The sequence below is a fragment of the Haemaphysalis longicornis genome, unplaced genomic scaffold, assembly GCF_048455015.1.
Source record: "Haemaphysalis longicornis isolate Haplotype H1 unplaced genomic scaffold, Haemaphysalis longicornis Haplotype H1 scaffold_9, whole genome shotgun sequence".
NCBI classification, from domain to species: Eukaryota; Metazoa; Arthropoda; class Arachnida; order Ixodida; family Ixodidae; genus Haemaphysalis; species Haemaphysalis longicornis.
Genome location: NW_027526460.1, coordinates 52245962 through 52271371, shown reverse-complemented (window position 1 = coordinate 52271371; position 25410 = coordinate 52245962). Strand labels below are relative to the sequence as shown.

Below are 25410 nucleotides of genomic sequence, written 5' to 3'. Positions count from 1 at the left end.
GCTCTATGACGAACGCAACTCAAGAGGCCCGCTATACGGCGAAGTCAACCTGTGGTTTTCTGCACGGGGTTGCTCACGCCGATTCGGGAGCTATTGGTTATTGCGACGGCTGTCTTTGAATTGTAGAGGCCGTGCAGATCTCACGGCACCGGGCAGGATGGGCGTTAGCTGTAGCAGCAGCGCAGTTGTACACCGGATGTTGGCATGTAGTCTGGTTTCAGGGTGTTGCTTCTCTTCACTACATCGGTATTTTTATTACACGAAGATTCGATGTAGAAAAAAAAAACCCTATGAGGTGTAATTAGTGAATGACGCTTAGTTCGCATCATTGCTGTTGCCTTTTTCACTGCAAATTTGTTCATTTTCAGCATAACAGCAACAGTCAACCTGGGGGAAATTTTTTTATTTTAAGATTGATAAAAAGGTTTGAACCACTTTTCACCGAATGTGACACAACCATGGAACGGGGCAAAATATAAGCTGCTATAATATATCAGCCCGACTATATATTATGTAAGTGGGCTGATATAAAAAATAGCCACCGAGCGACACACAATGGACCTCATGTTGTTTTTCTGCTCTCAGATTACCCGTGTGCGTCATACATTCCTGCAATGAATGTAGGGATGAGGCAGATACAAGAACTAGCCCTCGCCTCACCTCTCCCGTGATGTAATTTTTTTTGCGCTATATACAAATCACGTTTTTCAGCCGTTACTACATTGGGCTAGCGTTACTACACCAGTTCTGTAAAGAGTAGACCTAGCATTTCAAAAATATCTGCACTATGTTTGCCCCTTTCATTCGACAATTTCCCAGTGGGAGCGCTACATCTCCCGCTTCCCTATTCTTAGAAATGGAACGTGCTGCAAGAGTTACTGTGGAGGTGATAATCATTGAAGCCGCCCCTTCGACCAGAGCAGTGGGAACTGCTGCAAGTACAGAACGGTTCGCGCTTCGCCTCGACTTCGGGGACACGTCGGGGGCTTGGTAGTGGGTTGCTCGTCAAACAACACTACGCCGATAAGATAAAGCGAGCCCCGACGCGGACAGAAAAGCGGTGCCGTTTCAGCAAGGCACGTCCGAATTCCTCGTTCCCTGACCGTCGTCGCTTGCTCTGGCAAAACTGGGCGGCAAGAGGACCTTTGGAAAGTACTTATCGTGCCAAAGCGATAGCCGGGGTCGTGAGACGGCGATGGGTCGCTGCTAGGCCTCGCCTGCTAGTTTCCTTTCGTCTTTTTTTTCTTCTTTCCGTCGGCCGCACTTACACTTTATTTGCTCTCATAGCGAAGCAATTGTACACGCCAAGGAAAACACGAGAGGGACCAGCAGTTCGGCGTTCCCAGAACGAACGACCTTGTCGCTAGACAGGACAATGGAAAATGGGAAACGTTTTTGGTGCAAGGAATGGTGGCGTCCTCTGTGGACGATGGCTGTAACTACCTTAAAAGGCGGCGAAATTAAATCGGGTTGCTTTTCGCGTCGGCGACACTGCATTGAAATATATAAAGATACATTCGGGTTTGACGACTGGGTAATAGCGTAGTTTAACTATAAACTGTGTAGCTTAGGCTTTGTGCCTAATATGTGCCTGGAGTATGTAGTGAATTTATAATGCACGCCAGCGGTAGTGAGGTGACAAAACTGAAGACCAACGAGGTAAGAACATTAGCGGGGATTTCAACGCAATCGCAAGCCCGGAAACAAACTCAAGTGTTTTCGTAAGTAGAAGAGAAACAGGGAGTGGTCGTATGGCCATAGGAAAAATTGGGCCCATCTCCCCGCGAGGGGGACTCGAGTAAATGCGTCGCATAGGGGGTGGGTGTATTGCGTTAACGTTTAGTGTTTGGGGAGTTGGTGGTAGTGAATGCGTTGTATGTGCAGCTTCTTGACGTAGTTTGAATGAGTCAAGGATATAAGGCGCGTTCGTAGCCTCCCATTCTGTGTCGGCTTTGTGGCGCAGTGGGTAGAGCACCATGTACATTGCGTTCCGCCGCAGGGTCGAGGGATCGAAACCAGGCGCCGGATAGTATTTTTTTTATATAGTGTAGGGGGAGGGGTGCGGACTACGACTACGGACGTCAACGCGGGTGACATAGTGAGTTACTGAAATGCTCTGCATTTAAAACTCCTACCCGGGCGCATGGATTCACAGGCGCATTGGCGTACGGACGGACCCACAGACAGGCGATCGTACGGGAATTGTGAAATTACATAGCTTCCTGCCATAAACGAATTCCGTGTCAATGTCGAACTGTTTACATAATTGGTACAAATTTTCTCAGAGTGCTTCATATGCCTGATAGCCTACAACGTCCAATTCCCCTCATCGTAACGCGATCTCCACTAGACTCCTTTTCCCACAAGAGCTAAAACATGAAAAAGTTGTTACTGGGAGAACTTATCCATATTTCTGAGACCCCAGGAGAATAATGCGGACGGAACTGGCACTGTCTCACAAGGAACTCGAAGCTTTTGGGTTACGACGATTTTACGGTTCTATGCTTTGTTTTGTAACATTAAATTTACGACTGAAGTCCGTCCCGTCCCCATTCCGTAACTATGCTCTCGTGTTTTCTTGTGCTAGGCGATATGCATAAGTTCTCACAGAGGACCATACGAGTCTACGACGAGACGAAGACCCTCCCATTCAAGGCTTCATTAAACCTCACCCAATCCTTTCACCTCCTTTAACCAATACTGAAACAGGTCGAAAACCCGTCCTGCCTCCCAAGAAGACTTTTCACTATCTTTCTTTCCTACGACAAGTTGATATCGTGCAAAACAGGACTCATGCCGCACTCACCTACCACAGACGCTTGGGAAAGGTCTCGCTCCGTAACCAAGGTTGCCATCCGGAAGGCGCGACCCAGACGATCGTCGTTCGCACCAACGTGTATAGTTCGCACGGAGACGCAACGGAGATGTTGAGCGGCCGTTGCACGAGGAGTTACAAGACCGTCTGTCGCGGCGCGTGACCGATGTGTCTTGGCGGCTCCCCGCACACAGGGACGCGTGCGCTAATCAGGCGGGGCTGCTGTCACCGAAAATTACGGTTCTGTGTATCAGCGGCCTCATAAAAGGCCGCGGGATCTCGGACCCGCGCAGTCGTGTTCTAAGATAGTCGCCCGGATAACCAGTGGAGATATCCCCCGAAGCCGTGGTGTGGTGTGTACCGTCGTTCGCCACGGGGCTGTGTGCCCTAAATGTGCGCCTGTAAAGAGAGACCTGGTCTGTTGTTTCGGTGAACGTTTCTCTGGGGTAATTGTCTCTAAAGAAAAACAAAATAATATTATTTCTTTGATTTTTTTTTTAGTTCATAAAGCTCGCGTTCACTGATTACAGATAAACCTCAACGCCGACAAGGTTTTGTAACGAGGTACGAATTGGGAATTATTCGAACAAGGAAGAAAGGAAAAAAAAAATTAAGGAAGCTCACACTAACGCGCAAGACTTGAATGTAGCGAAGCTGTACGCAACCTTCACTACCATCACGACGGTTTGAGTACACGATTGCGGCCAATTTGCTTCTTCGTCGCTGCCGCAACGACCTTTACTCCATCATTGTTGCTATAAGTGTGAGCTCCTTTAATTTTTTTGGAGGTGATAATCATTTGACATCACCTTGGAGGGGCGTATACTCTATGACGTGTATTTCTCGTTCCGAGCAAGTGCTACCACGATTGCGGCAAACACTGGAGTTTTTTTTTTTTTTTTTTGCCAGTCTTGGCCAATAATCATAAGTGGGTATGCTTGGCTTGACAAACGTGCGCAGGGAACGCCGGGCGGTCGTCGCGAGGTCCACGCTCAGCAATTTCACTTTATGGGCACCCTTAAAAAATTACGATAATTTTTTCTCGAAATAGATTCGTCCGAAGAATTTCAATCAGCAATAAAAAATGGACCCTGGGGGGCCGCATTTGACGAAAAATTTCGACCCTCAAAGGGTTTACTGCGGACGCAAAAATTGCGATTTTCTGAACAGCTTCGATGTTAAAAACGACAAACATGGAAGAAATTGGGGTGCAAAGAAATTGGGAATAAATTGAAGGAGAGAGAAATACATACGTCTTATAAACTCGCGAGCAGGGGGATGTTGTTAGTGCCTTCATCCCGTGATTGGCGTCCTTATTATAAGATACATTCGTGGAAAAAAAAAAAAAAAACGACGGTAAAAGGAAAGCAATGAAGTTATTGTGGGAACAAAGGGGCTGATGACATTTTTTGGGAGTGAGGTCCATTAGCAGGAGACATTGCACTCAGTGCCAGCATTGACCACAAAACGATTGCTTCACCTTAAAGCTTGCTCACAGTTGCTTAGAGATTGAGGGAAGTCGGTGAGGGTGACGTAAAAACAGAGTGCGTGCTTAGCTTACGGGTTTAGTTTGGCCCGCTCGCCATTTCTCATCAGCACTAGCGAGCTTTGGTCGGTCGCCGTTTATTCAAACGTTCATATCCCCACGTCTTACGAAATGGAGAGTTTGTGCGCCTAAACCAACAAAAGCATTTTTTTGAAGCTGCGTATGGAAGAAAAGGGTCGTAATGGGAGAGCCTGGAGGAGCATATGCGTGTGCGTGCGTGTGAGCGCCTGTGTGCGTCTGTGTGTGCAGCAGACTTTTGCCTTCTCATACAGATACTATTCCACGCATTTTTTTTTTTGCTGCATTGAGAAATGTGTGGGTGCGATTCAGGTGTTGCAGGGAAAAGTCGGTGGAAGTAAAAGCGCGGTGTACTAGCGCTATTGTCTGCGACGTAAACGTATATTTTCACAGGAACTATACACAGACCACAGTATCCGGCAGTGTGAGGGACTAAAGAGCACGAATGCATGGCGGTAATGGTGGGCCCCAAATAATGTTGGCATATTTATGTTTTATTCTTGGGCAATCTGCTAAATCTTGGGCTTCTGCTAAATCTTAGGGTGCTTTATGTGTGAGTGCAAAGCGAGGATATGTACCAAATAACTTGTACGGAAGCGTCAAAATAAGTTACGTGGTGAATGAAACGCGCTCACGTAACGTGGCTATTCAACTGCGTTTTGACTTATACCAATAGTGTTTTCCGTGTGTTTTTAAATCATATTTGCTTTTATACGAATTTTATACTTGTAGTTTTATACTCGTCTGCAGACTCGTATTTATACTTGTTTAATTAAATTATCAAGGTGATTTATTTACACCACCGTTTTTTTTTGTGATATAGTCATACATATCGGCTGCTAAACACTCGTATTGGGAAGGTAAGGGGGTGGGATTGAACAGGTATTTCAGAAATCACAACAACGCACTCAGTCGGCTTTTTGCCGAGCACTGCTGTTATGTAGAGAAGCCAATGGAGGTTGGAATCGTTGCACGATACGAGTTTCATTTACAACCGTGCGACGCCAACAAAGCGACTTCTTCAGCTGGTAAATAGTTATGTGATTTAAAACGTGGACCGTATTCACTAGTGCATGCACAATGTGTGGAATTTTTGCGCTCGTTTACATCCTGGGGTGGATGACGCCGTTGCAGAGTTGCAGTGCACATGTTTCGTTGCGTTGCGTTTCTCTCTTGGTTCGGCGTTGTTGCAATACACACTTGCTTAACGGAAAAGCAGAACTGCTCATCTTGGCATGCTCGGCAGCGAATTGCTGAAAATTGAAAAAGAAGGCCTAATAGTGATTTACAACTAATTTGCCTTTTCTGCGTCAGATACCTACGTGGCCGGGAAACATTCTCAATTTCTGAGAAAAAAATATCACCAAGAGCAAATCTTGCGTATTCCGGCGTATTCAGAGGCGGGTGCCTCTACTGGAAAAGCAAGGAAGTCGTATTTAGGCACTCTCAGCAACACACTCGTGGGGTGGCTGAGGCTTACGTCATCTTTTGCATAATAAGAATTGAACATGTGTCAGTTTGCCTGTCTTGAAGACAGCATCCAGTGAACAGGCAGTGATATTTCTTGGCTTCATAAAGGTCGGTTATGCAGGTATCGATTTTGCAACGCCTGCGCGGAACGATGGCTGTTGTGACGCATGTTTGATTACAGATTCCTTCCGGATTGATCTTGTTGTTTAAAACGTTGGTTTTTTGTGTGTGTGTGTGTGTGTGTGTGTGTGTGTGTGTGTGTGTGTGTGTGTGTGTGTGTGTGTGTGTGTGAGTGAGAGAGAGAGAGAGAGAGATGGAGATAGAGAGAGAGAGAGAGAGAGAGAGAGAGAGAGAGAGATAGAGAGAGAGAGAGAGAGAGAGAGAGAGAGAGAGAGAGAGAGAGAGAGAGAGAGAGAGAGAGAGAGAGAGAGAGAGAGAGAGAGAGAGAGAGAGAGAGAGAGAGAGAGAGAGAGAGAGAGAGATTCATGCATCATACTGGCAGGGCACTCGCCCGGTGGAGGAAATCCCTAGTCCGGGACACCCCTAGACTTCAGCTTGCGGTCCAGGACCTTTTCACCAAGGTTTACTGGAATCCAAGGTCCAGGCCGGCCTTGAGTTAGCCACTGCTCATAGGAGGGGAATGTATAGGGGTGAGGTTAGGGTTTTGTTGTCACTCCCACAACTGGCGGTACAGGGTGCCAGGAGTCAGTGCCCCGCCTACAGAGGAGGTCGGGCCTATCACGTTACATCACGTTAACGCCCCAACAGTCACGAAAGAACAGGCAGTCTACTTTACTTTGTAGACTGTGGTTGGGAGTGGCCTTCACGAAAGCCTACTCCTTCCTCATCGGGATGGCCAGTAGCGCCCACTGCGACGCCTGCGAGGTTGAAGAGACGATCGAACATGTGCTTCGTCATTTCCCCCAGTATTCATCGGTAAGACGCGTTTGGCCGTCGTGCTCAGCCGATTGGACAATCAACCGTTCACAGTAGAGGCTATTCTAGGACATCGACGCCTACAATCGACTTCGCGGAAGGCAACAAAAGCTCTTCTGCGTTTCATGCAGGTCACAGGCTTAGATGAAAGACTGTAGTGCCCACAAAGTGACTAAAGTGCCTCCTCATCCCAGCCCTTATCCCGTCCCTTTCGCCTGCCCTCTCTTTCATCCCTTGAACATCCCTTTCCCAGTGCCGAGTAGCAATGCGGGCTATGCACGTGGATATCTCGGCCTTTCCGTTCGCTTTCTCCTCCTCCTAACAGCGAAGTTCCAGCTTAGATTCTTACTTCGTACGTAAAGAGTTTGAGTTTTGTATTCCACCGCGTGATTTCACTCGAAGAATTTGATTGAAAAACGCATGTCGAGCGGCATGTCCAGTCCGGTGGGTCTATCGTAACTTTTTCTTACTTATCAGTAAATAGTTCCCGAATTTTTCACGTCTTGGTTGTCATTATTGTCAGCCTCTTTTGTAGAAAGTTAGCCTTCACTGTATAATAATAATCAGGTGATCAGGACAAAAACGTATACTTTTGCATCGCCTAGTCGCACATACGAAAATAAGGGAGGCTGCGCCGTTCTCCCATAATTGTCGGTTTCTAGGCGGGTAGCGGCGGCGAGGGTTGGAAGGAAAGCGGCGGACGCCACCGATTCTGCCTATCATTCAATGGAGGCTACCGATAATAGAGTTTTAGCTGACCGTTTTCGACGGTCCGCTCCCGTATCGGCGGCACGGTCAGCGCAACCGGAGCCAATGCCGTTCGCGGCCAAGCGCGCCACGCATGCGCAATGGCGCTCCCGCTTGCTATCGGAGCGGAGCGGACCGTGAAAAACGGTCAGCTAAAACTCTCAACTGCCTTGTCGTGAGCGCTGCACCAATCTTACCCGGCTTCGACATCTGCTATCGCCACAACGAACAATCACAACCCAACAAATAACGAACAACGAACAACGAACCTAAAAAAAAAACTAATAAAAGAAGCTGAAAGTTACGTAGAGTACGTTCAAAGAATTCCGAAGTTTTATTTTCTGGTCTTGAATTCATTTCTTGTTTAGTTGCTTTTAAAATCCAAAGTAGGCAACTGTCATCGCCTGTTCTTTTCTCTTCGGCAATGCCCGTTACATTGACTTGGTTTTCTTTATTGGTTTAGTTGGCCACAAAGCTTAACCTACCACAGGTTAAGCTTTGATGGTGATGCATAAGCAACAGGTGATGCATAAGCAACGTTTCGTTTGTTGCTGACGAAGGTAAATATATTCAGAGTCCTTTAAAGCATCAAGGCACTCTGGGATAATGCTAAGTGAAAGTCTTGGACATTAGAGATCTTCCAAGCAGAACATAAACAAAATGCCCCAACAGGTGCCCGCGCGAGCAGCACGTACGTGGTGAATGGGAATTGGATTCAGAAAAACTCCATCGCATTCATCATGGGGGGTCGAGAAGTGAGGAGTGAACGCCGCAGCGGCGGCAGAAGACGACCGTTTTTCGGTGATACCTGCAGCGAAGCAATCCGATTTGCACTCATTCTTTCGGTTTGAAATTCTTGTTTGATGGTTTCAGTGGCTTAATTCAAGACGACCGTTTTTCGGCGATACCTGCAGCGAAGCAAGCCGATTTGCACTCATTCTTTCGGTTCTAAATTCTTGTTTGATGGTTTCAGTGGCTTAATTGAGCAAGATCGTGAGGAGTCCTTAAAGATATAGGGTGGCGGGGTGTCGCTAATTACTAATTAGCAACGCTCGTTACTAATACGAATAGACTTATTAGACTGTTGAGGTTTGCGTCCTTCCGGTCCCTCATACTTTGCGCGAATCATCATCTTCATCGTCGTTGTCGTCGTCATCAGCGTACGAAGTCCGCTCTCACAGCCCTCTAACCGGTGCTACACTGCGTTGTTCAAATTCATTCTTTGCTATCAGTTCTCCAAATCTCATTCCTCTATGGAGTTATCTGCCATCTACTTCTAGTCCTATCTCTCGGTATAGCCACTCTGCTATCCACAAGATGGTCCACTGTTGTCTGCCGTCCGCCCTACATGCCCGGAATAAGTCCACTTTTCCCCGTAATTTGATCAATGCCTCCCTCCCAAGTTTGTTCCCCAATCCATAGACGCCCGTTTCCCTATCCCCACGCGTAGCTCCTAACAACAATTAATTCACGACTCTTTGGGACGACCCAATTTTTTTTTTCGATTTAATTTGTAAGTCCTGAAGATTCTACCACGTAAGTCATCACCGGGAGCACGTATCGATTTCTTTTTAGTGGCAGGGGTAGCCTATATTGTTCATCACTCGAGTGTGCTTGCGGTTGCATCGTTGTTACTATATAAAGCCAGATTTCCTCATTTTGGTTTCGACCAGGAGAGACAATTTGTCCGATATAGTTATAGTCCTCCACCTCTTCTAGTGTTTCCTTGCTCATGCCATTGGCGGATCCACAAGGGAGGTCTGGATGTCCTGACCCCCCCCCCCCCTTCCCCCTCTTAATTTAGGAATTTATACGCCCAAGATGACCCCACAGATCGTAGAAAGTCTAGTTGATGATTTTCTTCCGTTTGTTGGTTGTGTTTCCGGTTTTCCAAAATTTCGGTGACTATCCTCCTCCTCCTCCTCCTTATCACCACCATTATCATCACCGAAGGTCATAGAAGCTGACAACACCCCCACCCCACCTCTCAGAATGAATGAATGAAACTTCATTGACACAAGGATGGCGAATAAATTTGGATCCGCTCCTGGCTCAGACGAGAGACGGCGCCTTCTGTATGTCTACCTGAGATTACTCTCGCTTTCATCATATTTACCTATAACCCTATACTACTGATCTTTCATGTGGGTCTTCACCCGATTCCCTAAACAAGACGAAGTCATCCTCACTTCTCGAGCGGCTCAAAATATTCTCTATTTACTTGTACCGTGACTCTTTCCAGTCAAACTTCTCAAATACAGACTGCTATTAATTTAGGTCATGTACTATACTCGGTTACAACTCAAGAACGGCACCACCTCATGTAGTGTATCACTCCGCCAAAGCGCCGGACCCGTGACGTCAGTGCGCGCGCGTTTTGAAAGGGGTTTGCTATGAATGCGTGATATTGTCTGCCTTGTCTCACGCAGTTTGTTTGTCGTCACTGGAGTCATTTATAAGCATATTAAGTCCAAAAAATCACGGGAACGATTCACGCCATGTTCAAAATATTCCCAGTAACGCCCTACTTGCGCCGCGCGGAGAAACATCCGGCTACGGTGATAAGGCACAGCGGCAACTTCCGGTGCCGTTCTTAAGTTGTCACCGAGTATACCCATGCATTAAATAATCTAAGTGAGTGGTTTTCAACCTTGAGTACGCCGGCGACCCCTTTCGGGCTGGCGATGGTGATGTGCGAACCCATGATGAACGATGTCGTCAGAAATAGTGTCGAAAAATTTGAGCTTTCCGCTAAAATCGCCCACATACTTATTCAATGCCCGAATTTTGCGTCTGACTTCTATGCTGACGCGTGTCATATTGTCAAGCAATTTGCTCTTACAGCTAAAAGTCACCAAACTTACATGTAGCCTTCTGTGTGTCTGGCTTTTTTGCATAGCTCGAGTGTTGTGCAAAAAGCCAACCTTAGAGACACTCGATTTTTGTCGAGTATATTTTCTTCATCCCAAACGAACGGGCATCACTTAAAACACCTTAATCCCAAACAGTTCTGTTGATACAGCCGTAGAACTTTTGAAATCGGAATTTTTAGTTCTACCAGCTATACGCGTCCCTCCAAAAGCAATGATGGCAAACACGACGGTAAGCTCTGCAGTAACGTACTTTTAGTAACGCGTGAGAGTAAAGGACTTGTCGCCTGCTAAAACAACAATAGTTTGTAACCTTTAATATTCCTTCATGCGGTTTTTGAATCGCGCGCTGAAATCGACTGAAATGTGTGGACACGCGGGTCCTCCGCAGCCGATGGCGGAGGCCATGGGACACTAAACGTAGTGACAACGCTGAGACGCCGCACGGAGCCACCTTTCAGGCTACAGAAATTTTGGCGAAAATTAAAATGATTTCCGCCCGTTTATTTAAAAAATCCTAGCAGTTACCCCAGTATATAAAATGCTGACTCGCTAAGGAACTTTTACGCTTTCTACGGGCGACGAACTTAAACACCAGACTATAGACTGAACGCCTCCAGTGTCTATCAGTGTCAGTGCTTCAGCGCTGGGCATACGTGTCTACTCCAACGTTTCTTCATTCTTTCTTTTATCTTTTCTTGCCTATTTTCCCTTTTCCAAGTGCAGGATAGCAAACTAGGCTCCAGCCAGGTTAACTTTTCTGCCTTCCTTCTACACCCTTCGTTCCTTCCTTCAAAGGAGCTAGACGACCTACACTCCACAAAAATCGGTTGTTTGTCCGTTTAAACGTACAAGTCATGCAGCAAAGCACCCTTTTGGCATACTAAGCGAGGTTTGGCAAAAGGGAGAAAAGAATGATAAGAAGAGTTTCAGAAATGGCTTCGCCGACACTGAAACACCCTAGAGGAACCCAGGGTTGGGTTCCCCAATGAGGAAACCGTTGTTCGAAACGGCGGAATGGACTAGCCGGATGCCTTGGGACACTTCCATCGGTCATGTCATGTATTAAAATTATTTCTCGTACTGGGACAGCCCAGCGAACTTTAATGGCAAAAGTGCACGCTTAGAATGCTTAGAACGTCGTGATGTGTAGTTATTACTTCATAGTCCCACTTTTTTGAGTCCTTACTTACATTCTTAACCGTGCAGCTATAAGAGAAATTTTACCCAGAGGTGCTGTGAAGTTTTTGGCTGAATATAGATATTTTTAAAAACTAATCAAGGACCCGCGGAGCTAACTACTACACGGGTCGCTGAAAGAACAATGTTTGCAATAACTTCACTTCGGAGACTTATGAAATTTGCGGAACATTAACGCAAGGTCAACGATAGCTAATCCTACCTTGCTATATACGTTAAACAGACACTTAAGTTTATTTGAGTGACTGTAATGGCCCACCGCAGATATTTTACTAATTTGGGAATGGAAGAGGAATATAAACTGTATCGGCGGCATTAAGATGAGTGGTTTAATATTGTTTTCAAGAGTAAAAGAAAAATACGAAGAGCCAGAAAACTAATATTTTCATGGAATTTTTAGACGATATGATAGCTAGTTTGTCTCTTCACCAATTTAACTGTGGCTCTGAGGTTTATGTTTTCGACCCCAAATCGGAGGGAGGGGGGATCGTCTTTCCCGCCTTTATTATCTCCCAAAACGCATTTCTTAAAAGCGTGGGCACCTCTTTCCATGCTAAATATGGAATTGGCGTTGAACTCGGTAGGTTATATTCGAGAGCTGTGCGGAGAAATTGACTTGACGCTTCACTTCTGCGTGTTCTCTACTCGCAGGGCGATGGAGCAAGAGCTGCAACAGAAAGCTGCCCAACAAGCCGCCCAGCAGGCTGCCCAACAGGCAGCGCAGCAGGCTGCTCAGCAAGCCGCTCAGCAAGCCGCACAACAAGCCGCCCACCAAGCCGCGCAGCAAGCTGTCCAACAAGCGGCCCACCAGCAGCAGCAACAACAGGTCAGCCACCAGGTGGCAGCACCTGTCTCGTCGCAGGCGCAGCAGCAGCCGCAGGCCCCGCCGCAGGCGCCGCCGGCGACGACAGCGGCTTCGCAGCCGCCGCAGCAGCAGCAATGGTCTCCCGAGGCCAAGGGCGGGACCCATTCCCCAGAAATTCCCCAGGTGTCCCTAACTGCGGGCGGTGGGGCGCAGGGGGCCGAGCCGGCGGCCGAGGAGTCCCCCACCGCAGACGGCACGCCTCCGTCGGCGGCGGCCGGCGAGGCTCCGCCCCCGAGCGGCTCCCCGTCGGGTCCGCAGGGCCCCACTCCGGTGGCCGTGACATGCAGCTTCGCGCCGGGCGAAGATCCGGGCGAGCACCACAGCCAGGCGAGCAGCATCAGTAGCCTCAAGGCCCTGAACCCGGCGGACGCCCTCCCGCCGGCGGGCGATGACAAGGAGCTGCTGTATCAGTCGCTCGGCTCCTCCACCATCATGGTCAGCACGTACGGCACGCCCCAGTACGCGCAGGGCTACGCCGTTGCCAGCTCGCCCTACCCGAACCGGCAGGTCACCGAGCAGGTCTACGTGAAGGCGGCCGGCGGCGGCGGCGGCCTCAGCCCGCCGGCATACGCCACGGCGCACCAGGCCGGAGGAGAGCTGGGCGGCTCGCCTCCGTCGTCCATGTACTCGCCACTCAGCATGTACGTGCCTCAGGCGCAGGCCTGGCAGACCGGCGGCCAGGGCCTCGAGTCGACGACGCACAACGGCTACACGCTGCAGCCGGCCGCGCTGAGCCCCGGGTCGGCGGCGCTCGTGGAGGATGGACGCGGCGGCGCGGCCAACGGCTTCGCGCCTTTTCCGCAGTACGTTCGCTCGGACATGCCGTGGCCCGTGTACGACAACAGTGCGTCGCTGGCCGCTATGCCGCAGCACGCCTACGCCACGGACTCCATGGGCAGGATACTCTCGCCCGGTGAGCCCCTCCCTCCTTCCTTATCGCGCGCTCCCGGCCGCTTATCGCCGGACGGCCCATTGGCAGCCGCTGGCCCCGATAGCGCGGCGTGCGCGATAGCGGCTCGCCGGCCCACTTCGGGGGCCGTCGTAGAGATAGACCCCGCCGCGCTGCCGCCGGCTTCATTATCCGGCTATCCCAGATACGCCCATCAGCTGAGAGAGCATCTGACGACAATCTGTTCCGCTTCGCTTGCCCGTGTTTTGATCGTGCACTGCGGCGGAGCGCCAGTCGCGTGTATGCCTTATCTACGGCGCTTGGGCAACCCATGCCCGACATGAATGCCACCGCATACGTAGGCTCCGCAGAGCGTGCCGTATGCGGAAGGAGCCGGCGTGAGCGTCGAAGTCGAAGACCCCGAAGGGTTCGTCCCTTTGGCGTGCAGCGCTCCGTTATCGGCTTCTTGGATAGGTGGATGGATTTGAATGAATTGGAGGGTGAAAGCACAGGCGTATAGAGTGGCTCGAGGTTGTATAACATAGTATTGAATGTCTCATTAGTTCCGCGTGACAGGGATTTTAGGTATTCGTTGAGACGTGGTGATATCCTGTGGGTGTGTGTCACGAACCGTGGCTGCAGTGCCGGCATGTTTTTTTTTTTTTTTTCTAAATCTGAATATTCCGCGAATACCCGATACAATGGGGCCTCACGCCTGGAGTAGCTGAAGAATTGGCATGCAGGCCCTGTTGCGCGCCGGGGAAACGTTGTACTTTGTTTAAATTAAAAAAAAAAAAGTGAAACGTGAAATTGCACCTGCAGCTTTTGAAGCGCTGTACAGGAACTATGATGTTTTACGACCGATTTATCGGGTTATAAAATTGGGCAGGGAATATGAGAATGGTCTAAAACACACGCACAGAGAGAGAGAGACGCTTTCTTTTGCGTTCCTGACGTGTTGAAAATAACGTATACTGATTTCGCGGTTTTTCAGCTGAGGTGAATTTGGAGGTATAACTTAAAGGAACCATACCAACAACATAGATAATTGGTTATTTGACAGAACTATACCATTGATAGCTCGACTCCATTCCCGCCTTGATGAATGTTTCCCTCACAGAAAAGGACCCCTCAAGCTTCAAACCCTCCCAAACATCGTCACAACGTCAACAGTGATGCGTTTGATAAGATACCAAAAACAGAGTGGGGTGGGTTAACTCTACACTCATTCAAGCGGGGCGATAAAGCGGAACTGGGAGCACTACTATTGCGAATCATGTTTATTGGCGGGTGGCTTTTGCCCAGGGCTGCCAAGAGAATGAACGAGTGCATGTGGCGTCACAGGGGCAGCGCGAGACAGGGAATGGTTACCCCTCTTTCACATGTTTTCCTGATTATAGTTTCACAATTGAATTCTGTGTTGCAATGGCACGGTTCTTATTCTGACGTAGCACTCTCTCGAATAAATCAACCAAATTTTATCTTCGTGGTCTCCTCAAACTGATACGACAAAGGAGAAAGAGTATACCGGAATGAGTATACGGGAGATAACGGTATGGTTGTGAACATACAGCTATTAATCAATCGTGTAAACTTGGGAATAACAGCTTGTTCCCGCACCATATATAAAAATAAGCTGAAACATCAACCATGCATGCTGTTCCCGTACTCGCTGTATCTTTTTTGACACGCGGTCGTAAATAAATGCGTGCTGGGTGATAATTTACGCGGAGAATTGCGAAAAGCACCAGAAGCCTTCAGGATGCTGTTTTTATTCCCCCTCCTAGCTAATTTGGGCATCATACGGTGTCTGCAGGTCTAATAAGTTTGCAGGCCTTTTCGTTTACATCCCCAGTACGTCCACGGGATGTTCCTGCTTATATCTTGACCGCGTGTTAAAAACATTTCCTTGCAAGGATTGTCGCTCAATTTTTAATTTTGCGTAGAATGAATGAATCATGGAATAGAGAAAGGGGGGACTGAACCTGGCGTTGAATAAGCGCAGAGGTGCGGGTTGTGTTCCCTTTCCCCCTTAAAGTCTCGGTCGCGGGTTCGATTCCCGGCCGCGGCGGCCGCTTTTCTGTTGGAGGCGAAAAGCCAAACCGCCCGTGTGTACGAGATTTCGGCGCACGTTAAATATCCCCAGGTGGTCAAAATTAATCCGGAGCCCTCCACTACGGAGCGCCTCATCGTCTGCGTTGCGTCGGCCCAACATTAATTCAATCAATCCATCAATCAACCTTTTAAAGTCACCTGCATTCTCCCTGAGGTCTCTCGGCCGGGCAGACTGTGTGACAGTGAAGTGTACATAGCTCTGATCGGCGTGTGCGATGCAAACAAACATACAGGAAAGGCGGCTGTCTGGAATTTCTCCTTTGTGTTGGAATGGAGCTTGTCGGAAGATTGAGTGGACTTCGAAGGGAATTAGAATTGAACTACAGTGGAACATTATTAGCTAATCTTATGCGCGTCAGCCGACCCTCCTGAGACGAGTCTGGATTGAACAGTACGAGAAAATGTAATTGCCTGAATGCGTCCGCTATCGTTCCTGAAAAAATGTAAAGAAAGAAACGTTAGGTTTTTAGCTGTTATCATCAGGGGGTGTTCTACGCGAGACATAATTTATGATTTGGCCTCAAGTATTTAAACAGCTAGGAATGCATGAACGCCGAAGGAGACTCTCGATTAACCGCATAAAAAGAGCTGGAATGCCACTTAAGTGGGTATATGCAATATCAATCAGACAGACTTATTAATAGAAACGTGTATTAATATCGCTTCTGGGGGGGTCCGTGTCCTCACATGCAAGCAGACATGCACAGTCTGCATGCTTCACGCCGGGCAACAATTCAATCATATATACTTCAGATGACTCATGTGGGGTGTTTTTATCACGCGTGCACTACCAACCACCTCTAAATAAGGAAATATTCGAAGAGCGTCGCTGAGGTGGATGTGATATTCGTTCCCCTGTTGTGGCCGACGTCATTGGTTGAGAGCGGGTGTGCATGGCGGGGTGAGAGAGATAGAGAGAGAGAGAGAGAGAGAGAGAGATGGGGAGCTTTATTGAATACGGAAGATGTTAGCCCCACGAATGGCGGGGTTTGCTAGTTCGTAGTGAGGCGAAAAAGAAACGAAAGGCCGAAAAGTAGGTTTTAGATACCAGGTTTTTAGATACCATTTTTTAGATACATTTAGATACCAGGTTTTAGATACAGTTAGATACCACATGGTGCGACCTTTCGGAGTTAGAAAGAGTTCAGTTCCAAATTAAAGGCATTCCGTCCATTTAATCAGAAATTCCCCGCGGTTACCCCACTATATAAAACGCTGGCCTTCGTATGAGCTATAGGATATATGCACTCGCAAAAAATCACCTGTGTCTACCTTTAAGTCGCTTGTCTGAACTATACATCGGGTAAAGCCTCCGTAGAGTTGTAGGGGAACAAGAGTTAAATAAAACTATTGCTGGTAAATGCTACGAAAGTTGTGAAGTGATTTACGCTTGATTTTATGGCGCGCATTACAAGTCACAAGTGCAAACGTATACCCACGTTATCTGATCAGCGCCCACAAGTATAACCCGACTTTAACGTCGCTCCAAACTCAAAATCTCGTTGGCTGAGTTTCAGGTCAAAGCCCCGACTTACCCACTCAGCGAGTCGCAGCCTCTGCGCTCACCACAACATGAAGTCATGTATACACGGTGGATCCCTCTGTTATACATGATCCCGGTGGATCATGTATAACAGAGTGGATCCCTAGAGAAGGCAAGCGTGGCAGGGGCGGGCAGAAAGTTAGATGGGCGGATGAGATCAAGGAGTTTGCGGGGATAAATTGGTCGCAGTTGGCACATGACCGGGGTAATTGGAGATTAATGGGAGAGGCATTTGCCCTGCAGTGGACGTAGATAGGCTGCTGCTGCTGCTGCTGCTGCTGATGATGATGATGATGATGATACACGGTGAGGCTGAAGTCCATTTGATGTCGATCTCACGCTCTCGTGAGGTTTCCCACCCCTGCCTGCAACCGAATTCGGTTGATTGATGCTTGAAGACTTTTTAGGGGTGAAGCCCCTTAGGGGCTGGGGCTGGTGGCATCTCCCGTCGTCGTCGTCGTCGTCGTAATCATCGTCTCATGTAGTCACGGCACTAAAACACCGGGAAACTCGTTTACGCCCCGCGCTGGAACGTAACGCGTGCTAAAAAAAACACCGAGACACTCGTTTACGCCTCGCGTTAGAGAGCTTCGTGCTTCAAAGACGAGAGACTTTTACAGCAAAGCTGTATACCTCCACCCCCCCCAACGATTTCACCTCCGTTGGCAAAAACGCCAAGGAGCCAAGAATACACTTATACACTGCATGCTTCGAACCTCCCCAGGTTTCACGTTTGTGAAGATGGCCCGGGATTTCTATACTGGTAGTTACCTCAAACTCCTATTGGTCAGGGATACTGTCAGGGATATAGCAGTACCCGTTCTTTATGAGTATTTCAGAGACATTAAAAGGCATTGCTTTTTACCGAGCTGGAGTTTATCTGTTTGTTGCTCCTGGGGTAACCGTTTATGTATACGTGCACAACTCGAGCGGTAACAATAAACTGCGGAGGCTGTAAAAGACTTGCAGGCTCATTGTAATCGTGATTAAAAAAGAGCAATGTAGTTATTTGTACGATGCAAGTTTATCTCTTAGCTTTGGCCCTAAGCAGTGGACTGCGTTAGATCGGCGGAAGTAGTTTAAATCAGTGCATTAATACATACTACATCATTGGTATTAGTATGCAAGATAAAGTTGAAATGTAGAGGGAATGTTATCAGATAGTGCTGGCAAACATACTTGCCTGGTTGGCTCAGTGCTGCTGAGCACGAGGACGTCTCGTCCTCGGTGGATGGAGGCGAAAAACTAAAACGGCCGCGTGTCTGTAGCTTTAGGCTCACGTTAAAGATCCTCAGCTGGTCTAAATGAATCCGTAGTCCTCCTTTATAAGGTGCGCCATATCGCTCAGATGTAGCTTCGGCGCGTGAAAACGCCCGTTTTTTTTTTTTATGAAGCTTTTTTTGTTTCACTGATGGCGGCCGTTCACGAAAACGCACTGCAGAAAAGCCAACCTTCTCTGGCGATGATGACCATCGTAGGTGAAGTGAAAGGTGGCTGAAACGCGAAGCTGGTCCAAAGCCAATGTCTTCAAAGTCCAAAGTCAAAATCCAAAATCCAAATCGTTGCGCCCATAACGCACTGCAGGAAAGCAAACTTACATGGTGGGGTTTCACAAAGGCACATCAAGCGCAGGCGCACAGTCAACACTGTATACTTGGCCAAGCCCCCTAAGTGGGTACGTGCCAAGCATTTCAAGGGCATCATCATCGTCAAAGTCCAAACTCAGATGACAACGAACGAATCCCTCGTAAGACTGGACTTTGATTTGACTCGGTTTGCGGCGGAAGAAAGGTTTGCGCTTCAACCATCTTTGTCGTTAGGCGAAGGCGCTTTTAATTTTTTAAACTGGCTGACACCCCTAGATGCTACGTGTGACGAAAAAAAGATTACATAATATAATTATCCCGCCTTATTTGTGGAGCAGTGACGTAATAAGACTCAATAAAACGCGATTTCTTGAAATTTCACCCCGTGTGAAAGAGGTGTAAGCGTGTTTTCTCGCGCCCAAAGATTACCCAAGCAGATGCGTTTAAAAAATCTTTATTATTTTTGGATTAACCACAAAGTTGCGTAGCCTGATTCGGCAGAGGAATTTTCGCTATGTATATTTCTTGCCCCCTCGTGAGCTCATTCTGCGGCAGTCTACGGGGCAGTACCATACATGATATACAAAAACGCCTTAGCACACTACGACGACTCTACCGCGTTTCACAAACATCGGGCAGGTATTTCTGTTGCGTTATTACGTGTTGGCATTTTGTTTTGTTGCATTTGACTAACCGAATAGCGCGCATGTGGGCGTGTGTTTTCTCGCGGAAAGCGCGTCGGAAGGTGGGTAGAAAACTATAGCGTTAAAATAACGAATAATGAATGAAATTTCAAAAAGAAAACAATGCGCTGCAATTTGGACAACACATTTTAACTGGCATTTGAACGAAGAATCGTCAGGGAAATCAGGGAATATATATATATATATATATATATATATATATATATATATATATATATATATATATAGAGAGAGAGAGAGAGAGAGAGAGAGAGAGAGAGAGAGAGAGAGAGAGAGAGAGAGCAAAAAAAGAAAGACACACGTCGAAAAATTTTCGACGTGTGTCTTTCTTTTTTTGCTACGACTTGCCGGTGTCCAAGAAATATTTTCCTGCAATATATATATATATATATATATAGCGAATCAGAAAATGGGAAATCCCACCCGGCGGGCATTTTTTCATCACTTTCTTTTCGACTCAAAAAATTCTTCGTCTCTTTCTATGACCCACCACAACCTCCCCTTTGCTTTCCGAGGTTTTCTTGACTGCCAACCCTTATTATATATATATATATATATATATATATATATATATATATATATATATATATATATATATATATATATATATATATATATATAACAAGGCGCAAGTCGTCACCCGTCGGGAGGCAGGTCAAAGAGCCCGCTGTTATTTAACTTTATTTCCTTTGTCACAGTCACTAATTGTCACAATTTCACGGGACAAGCGACATTGCACGATATAGATCGACACCAATGTCGATCTATCACTTCAAATTGAAAGCAATCAACGACCAAATTGAAAAGCTTTTTGTGCGGCACATTTGATATTTTGCCATTGAAGCGCAACATTAAACGACTCTAGCGAGTGCACGTTGACTAGCGGATGCTCTCGTGACAAATGATGCGCAGGTCAGCCGTTACTTTATATATATTATCGTCACCTTTGATCGATCACTGCTCGTTTATTCGGCGCAGCGGAAGTTTTGAAGGCTGCACCGTGTAAAGTTGCTTCCGTGAGGCATTCGCGGGCATTCGCAGATTCAATGTTTATGCTTATATTTTCGCGAGAGCGTGACGGGAGCCTTTAGTATCGTGTGGGTATAATTTGGAGTGTTTATTTCTTTTTTTTTCCCTCTGGCCGCGCGTGCAGGCACTTGGCAGGTGTGCTGCGTTTTTCCTTGTTTTGACCACGGCTGTATTGCCACACCTCAAAGCGCCAACAGCGTAGAGCGTTTTGGTCGCGTAAGGGGATTTTAAGGTAAGGGGATTTTAAAATTCGGCCCTAAAAATGTGCCGCGCAATTCAGGCATCTTCACCGAGGTAAGCAGCGCTCTAAAGTTTGGCCCTTAGAGAAAGAATCGGAGTACAGCTGCAGAATACATGGAAGGCAGGGAACGTGCAAACGGCGCGCATTAAAGGGGAAGAGATGTGCATGCTTTTGGCGGAGGTGCAAGATACAAAATGTTGGTCGGAAAGAAAGCATTCAAATGATACGAGACAAGCTTGCAGCCACCGGTTATGGTTAGAAGCTTTCTTTGTTCGTGCTTACGTCAAAATAACAACGCTTATGATAATTATGATGATGGTGATCGCACTTTTCCTCCTGTACATCGGTCGTTAGTGTGGTACCAACTCCAGCGCACTGATCGCGAACCAAATAAGGCAGGATTTTATGTCGATTTTGCGTCAAAACACTGTGAGCTTGTATAGACACGTCGCATATCCCGTTACCGGTATACCAAACTCGGATATACCGGTATTCAATTTCTGGTGTAGTCGGGTGTGCCAAAAGTATTTTTAATTGTTACTTTTAATTGTATTGTAATTTGTATTCGCTGTGTACACTTCTGTTTTTAATATATTCAGACATAGTTCCATATCTTGCCTGCGCGCGTATAGCTAACACACGACTATAGGACTCTCTATATTTTATGAATATCTTGGTTCGACTAACAAATTAAGGCTCCTCGACAGCAAAATATTGGACCTAACGGTGCAGATAATGAAAAGTCAGGTTTAACGGGGAGGGCTACCACCCCTATTCAGTTCGTAAAGTGTATTTATGACCACATTCACGCCCTCCCTCCTCCCGCACTGTCCCCATCTTTTCTCGAAACAGATTTCGCCCTTCCTTCGGTTCTAATAGCTTGTCGAACATGAACTTCGGTAACCGCGCGCCAATCCAGTCTCCATTTTCCTGACCACTGGGAAAGTGCAAGGGGGAGGAAGGAATTGTTTCGATAAATATCGCTTTCGTGCGCACACGGATTGTCACCTCCTTCCCAAAACGAGCCTCTCCTTCTTTCATTGAAACGAATTTACCAGTAACAATTAATTCACAGGTTCCTCCTTCAAGACCTCGAACTAATTGATTGATTGTAGGGTTTATACTTTAACGCGCCTACGCAAAGCCGGCGATGAGGCGCACCGTAGTGGAGGGCTCCGGATTAATTTTGACCACCTGGGGATCTTTAACGTGCGCCGAAATCTCGTACGCACGGGCGTTTTTGCTTTTCGCCTCTCTCAGAAAAGCGGCTGCCGGGGGCGGGAATCGAACCCGCGTCCTCGTGCTAAGCTGCACAACGCCGAAGTCCTCGAACTAACATATATAGAACAAAACGTTTCGAGAATTTTCTAGAAAAACTTTACCACCCCTTCCTAAAGAAAGCTGAGAGAAGCGAGAAAGTTTTCTCACATCAAAGCTGCGTCAAAACCCGCGCTAGAAATGCATCCAACTTTCGCTGAAAGTGCGTCCAATCGACCGTCAAACCTCCAAAGACCCAAATCGCAAACGAAGAACGAATCAGTCTCGATGATTTTTTCGCACAATAAGTAAGCACATCTACGAACGATAAGTGTGTACGGATAACTTAATTCGTGAGATAAAGCTGTACTATTGTACTCCTTCCTGATCGACGAGTTTATTTTCTGATCTAGAACCCTTCATTTTCCGAGATTTTCAAGTATACCCGTTTCCACCCAATGGAAGGCCCTTTTCACGCACGCGCCGCGTGTCCAAAGATTTTATCAGAGCTTTTTGGTCGGCAAACCGGTCCACGGGGAACGTTAGTTTCTTGACCGGAAGCCATGGTCCCCCTAAGGAAGCTTTCGCTTTAATTCTAGACGGCTCCGTTGTCGTGCGGTGTCTGAGTAATACGGGATTCGTTCCGCCGACTCCGGGTCCGGAAGCAGAGGCCAGGTATACGGCGCAGCGCCTCGCGAGGTGCACGATGTCGAGCACGTGTCTCACGGTTCCGTTCGGGACATGTGTCACGGCGCGTAAACGCGGATCGGCGCACTGACACAACGGCTGTCTGCCGCGTGCGCTTGTAGATATATACGTCCATAGATGTATATACGCGCTCGCTCCGCCACAAACGGAGGGAAAATAGACGACAGAAACATGGGGACGGGAAACGGGGCACGTATACAAAATAAACGCGGGTTGAGAAAACACCGGAAGCTTTCGTTTTCGTTCCGGTGCAGAAAACGAACAGGTATATTTCTGCGTCAAAAATGGAGGCTAAAGGAAACGATAAATTGCGCGGTGTGCAGTGCGAAGGCTAGGTTGAAGGTTTGTTTTGAAGGTGAGGTGAGGGGGCGGTAGTGTTGGGCGCCTGGAGGTAGAAAAGAGGTGATTTAAGGGTGGCTTTCTCTCTTCTCTCGTTGACGCCTCTCGATGTGGCGCCCGGCTGTCGGCGCTGTTGGGCCGTGGAGTCGCGTTGGAAGGGGTGACATTACGCATGCGGCATGCTTGGATGACCCACATCGTTTCGGGGTACAGGTTCCCATGACAAAATCCACCCCCCCCCCCCCCCCCCCCCCACCCTTAGTTTCCCCTTTAAAGACCCGACGGTTTGTTTTCTGCAGCGGACGTTGGGTGCCTTTGGGTGACAGTAACACCAAAGATACTTTGAACTTGGGAGTATAGCAGCTTTGTCCAAGTTAGATGCTTCGACGTAAATCGTGTGTAGGTGTTGAATATACAATGTTTGCGTATACACGGTTGGTCGGACGGAGCTGTGCGTGTGTGAGTGCAAGCCTAAAACTTTTCAGGTCAGGGTTTTTTCTGTTTTTTGTTCACGTCAGAGATGTCATTTGAAGCTTGCTTTTCGCGCTCTGAGACATCATACGTGTTTTGGGAAAAAGATGCGAAAATGTATTGTTAGCGCTGACGCTGTGTATGCGGACACACACCCGCTTGACAGCTGTATTTCCCGCGCGGAGCAGTATTTTAAGCAGTTCCTGAAAACAGACCGGTATGCTAGTTGGTACGCTAGCGCGTGACGTGACAGAAAGAAGAAGATGTCCGCAGTAACCACACGAAATAAGGGGCTAGATCCGAATACTTCGTCGAAAGAGAGAGGGTGGAGGGATCGGGGGAGACAGCGTTATTAGGGGCGAAGCCCCTGAGGGGCTGAGGTTGTTGGCTGTCCTGTAGTCGTCGTAATCGTCGCCTCATGTAGTCACGGTACTTTTGAAAACCTCAAAACTCGCTTACGCCTCGCGCTAGAGAGCTTCGTGCTACAAAGACAAGAGACTTTTACAGCAAAGCTTTATACCTCTGGCCACCAACGGTTTAATCTCCGTTGACAAAAACGCCAAGGCCCCAAGAATACACTTATACACTGCCTGCTTCGCCTTTCCCCAGGTTTCACGTTAGTGGAGATGGCCCGTGATTTTTGATCATGATATATATGACTTTGAAGCCCTCATGTTACTCAGAGAGAGAGAGAGAGAGAGAGAGAGAGAGAGAGAGAGAGAGAGAGAGAGAGAGAGAGAGAGAGAGAGAGAGAGAGAGAGAGAGAGAGAGAGAGAGAGAGAGAGAGAGAGCTTTGCTGATCATGAATACCCGCGTCATCGACTTTGAAGGAGGCTCAGGGAATTCTGCTTGAGGACGTATTCAGCTCCCTAACGATACCCGATGCTTAGCCGGCTCGGTCACCGCGAGACATTGGTACCACGAGGTATACTGTAATGAGAAACAACATCTCGACGTATGCATAAACAAGCAATGTAAGGGCAGGATTTCGCTAACGCAAGTATTGAGCTTTTTAGACGCAGTTCCTCCGCAACCCCTTTTGGTTTTTGGCGCTCATTCTGTAATCGCCGCTTGGTCCTGGGAAATATTTGAAACCGCTGGGGAAGCCTGCTTTGGAAGGAAGGCGAACCTAAACACATTCCGTGGGATACGTGGTCGCAGCGTCGTCGGACGATCGTGCAGCTGCTGCACTGATCGAATCATCTTCTCGCAATTTTTAATTCGTCAACAGCCCGCCGTCGCGACAGGCATCTACCGCCTTCAGCCGCGAAAGTGCGGTGTACGCGCAAAGCCATCCGCTTCTCCGCTTGCCCGCGTGGTGGCTTCTCCTCTCGAAAAAAAGAGTCACGAATGATCAAGACGGGCGGGGCCCCCGCGGCCACGCCACGGTGAACCCGCAGCCCATGAACTTAAGAGTTCGCGGGCTTGCCAACCGCACCACGTATTGAAACTGACGACGGCGACGACGACGGGTGGAAGGGGGATGCACCCGGAAACGCTTCCTCCGCGCCTCCGCAACTCTAGTCGTGAATAATTCACGGAACGGCGCTTAATAGCTGGCACAAGCACCGCATCTATGAGCGCCATCGCGCATACTATTTCACACCGCTCGATTTGAGGCTCCCCACGCTGCCGGCCCATTGCGAGTAAATAAATAAAAAAATAACACTGCGTTGGCTTGAACAAAAACTGCGTTGGCTTATTATAATTGGCTTATCATAGTAGTGTACACAAGACCTTTCCGCAGATCTTCATTTCCGTATGGAGAGATCGTTAGGACGTGGGCATGAAATCACGAGTTTGTAAGATGGGTCACTGACTACGCTCGCGGTCTGACTCCGCACGTGGTTAGGAGCAAAATAGTTTAGTTCAGCTTTCAGAATAATACGGAAACTAACCGTGTGATTGTGTGTGTGTGTGCGTGTGTGTGTGTGTGTGCGTGCGTGCGTGCGTGCGTGCGTGTGTGCGTGCGTGCGTGCGTGCGTGTGTGTGTGTGTGTGTGTGTGCGTGTGTGTGTGTAACTCAATAAAAACGATCCTGCACTGAAAAACTGTTTTTGCC

At 47.9% G+C, this 25410-nt stretch overlaps 1 protein-coding gene and 1 pseudogene across 2 annotated transcripts in view; one reads left to right on the top strand and one right to left on the bottom strand.

The window, feature by feature from the left end:
- Positions 1-2965, bottom strand: part of LOC144152619 (uncharacterized) — a 72337-nt gene extending 69372 nt beyond the window's left edge. Inside the window, exon 1 of the mRNA XM_077683955.1 lies at positions 2807-2965. The gene's annotated coding sequence lies outside the window, so the exon portion shown is untranslated. The remainder of the gene's footprint in view (positions 1-2806) is intronic.
- The window catches only part of LOC144152617 (uncharacterized), a 107524-nt pseudogene that overhangs the window by 33887 nt on the left and 48227 nt on the right, over positions 1-25410 (top strand). Inside the window, exon 2 of the transcript XR_013319196.1 lies at positions 12254-13380. The product of XR_013319196.1 is annotated as an uncharacterized LOC144152617 (transcript). The remainder of the gene's footprint in view (positions 1-12253; positions 13381-25410) is intronic.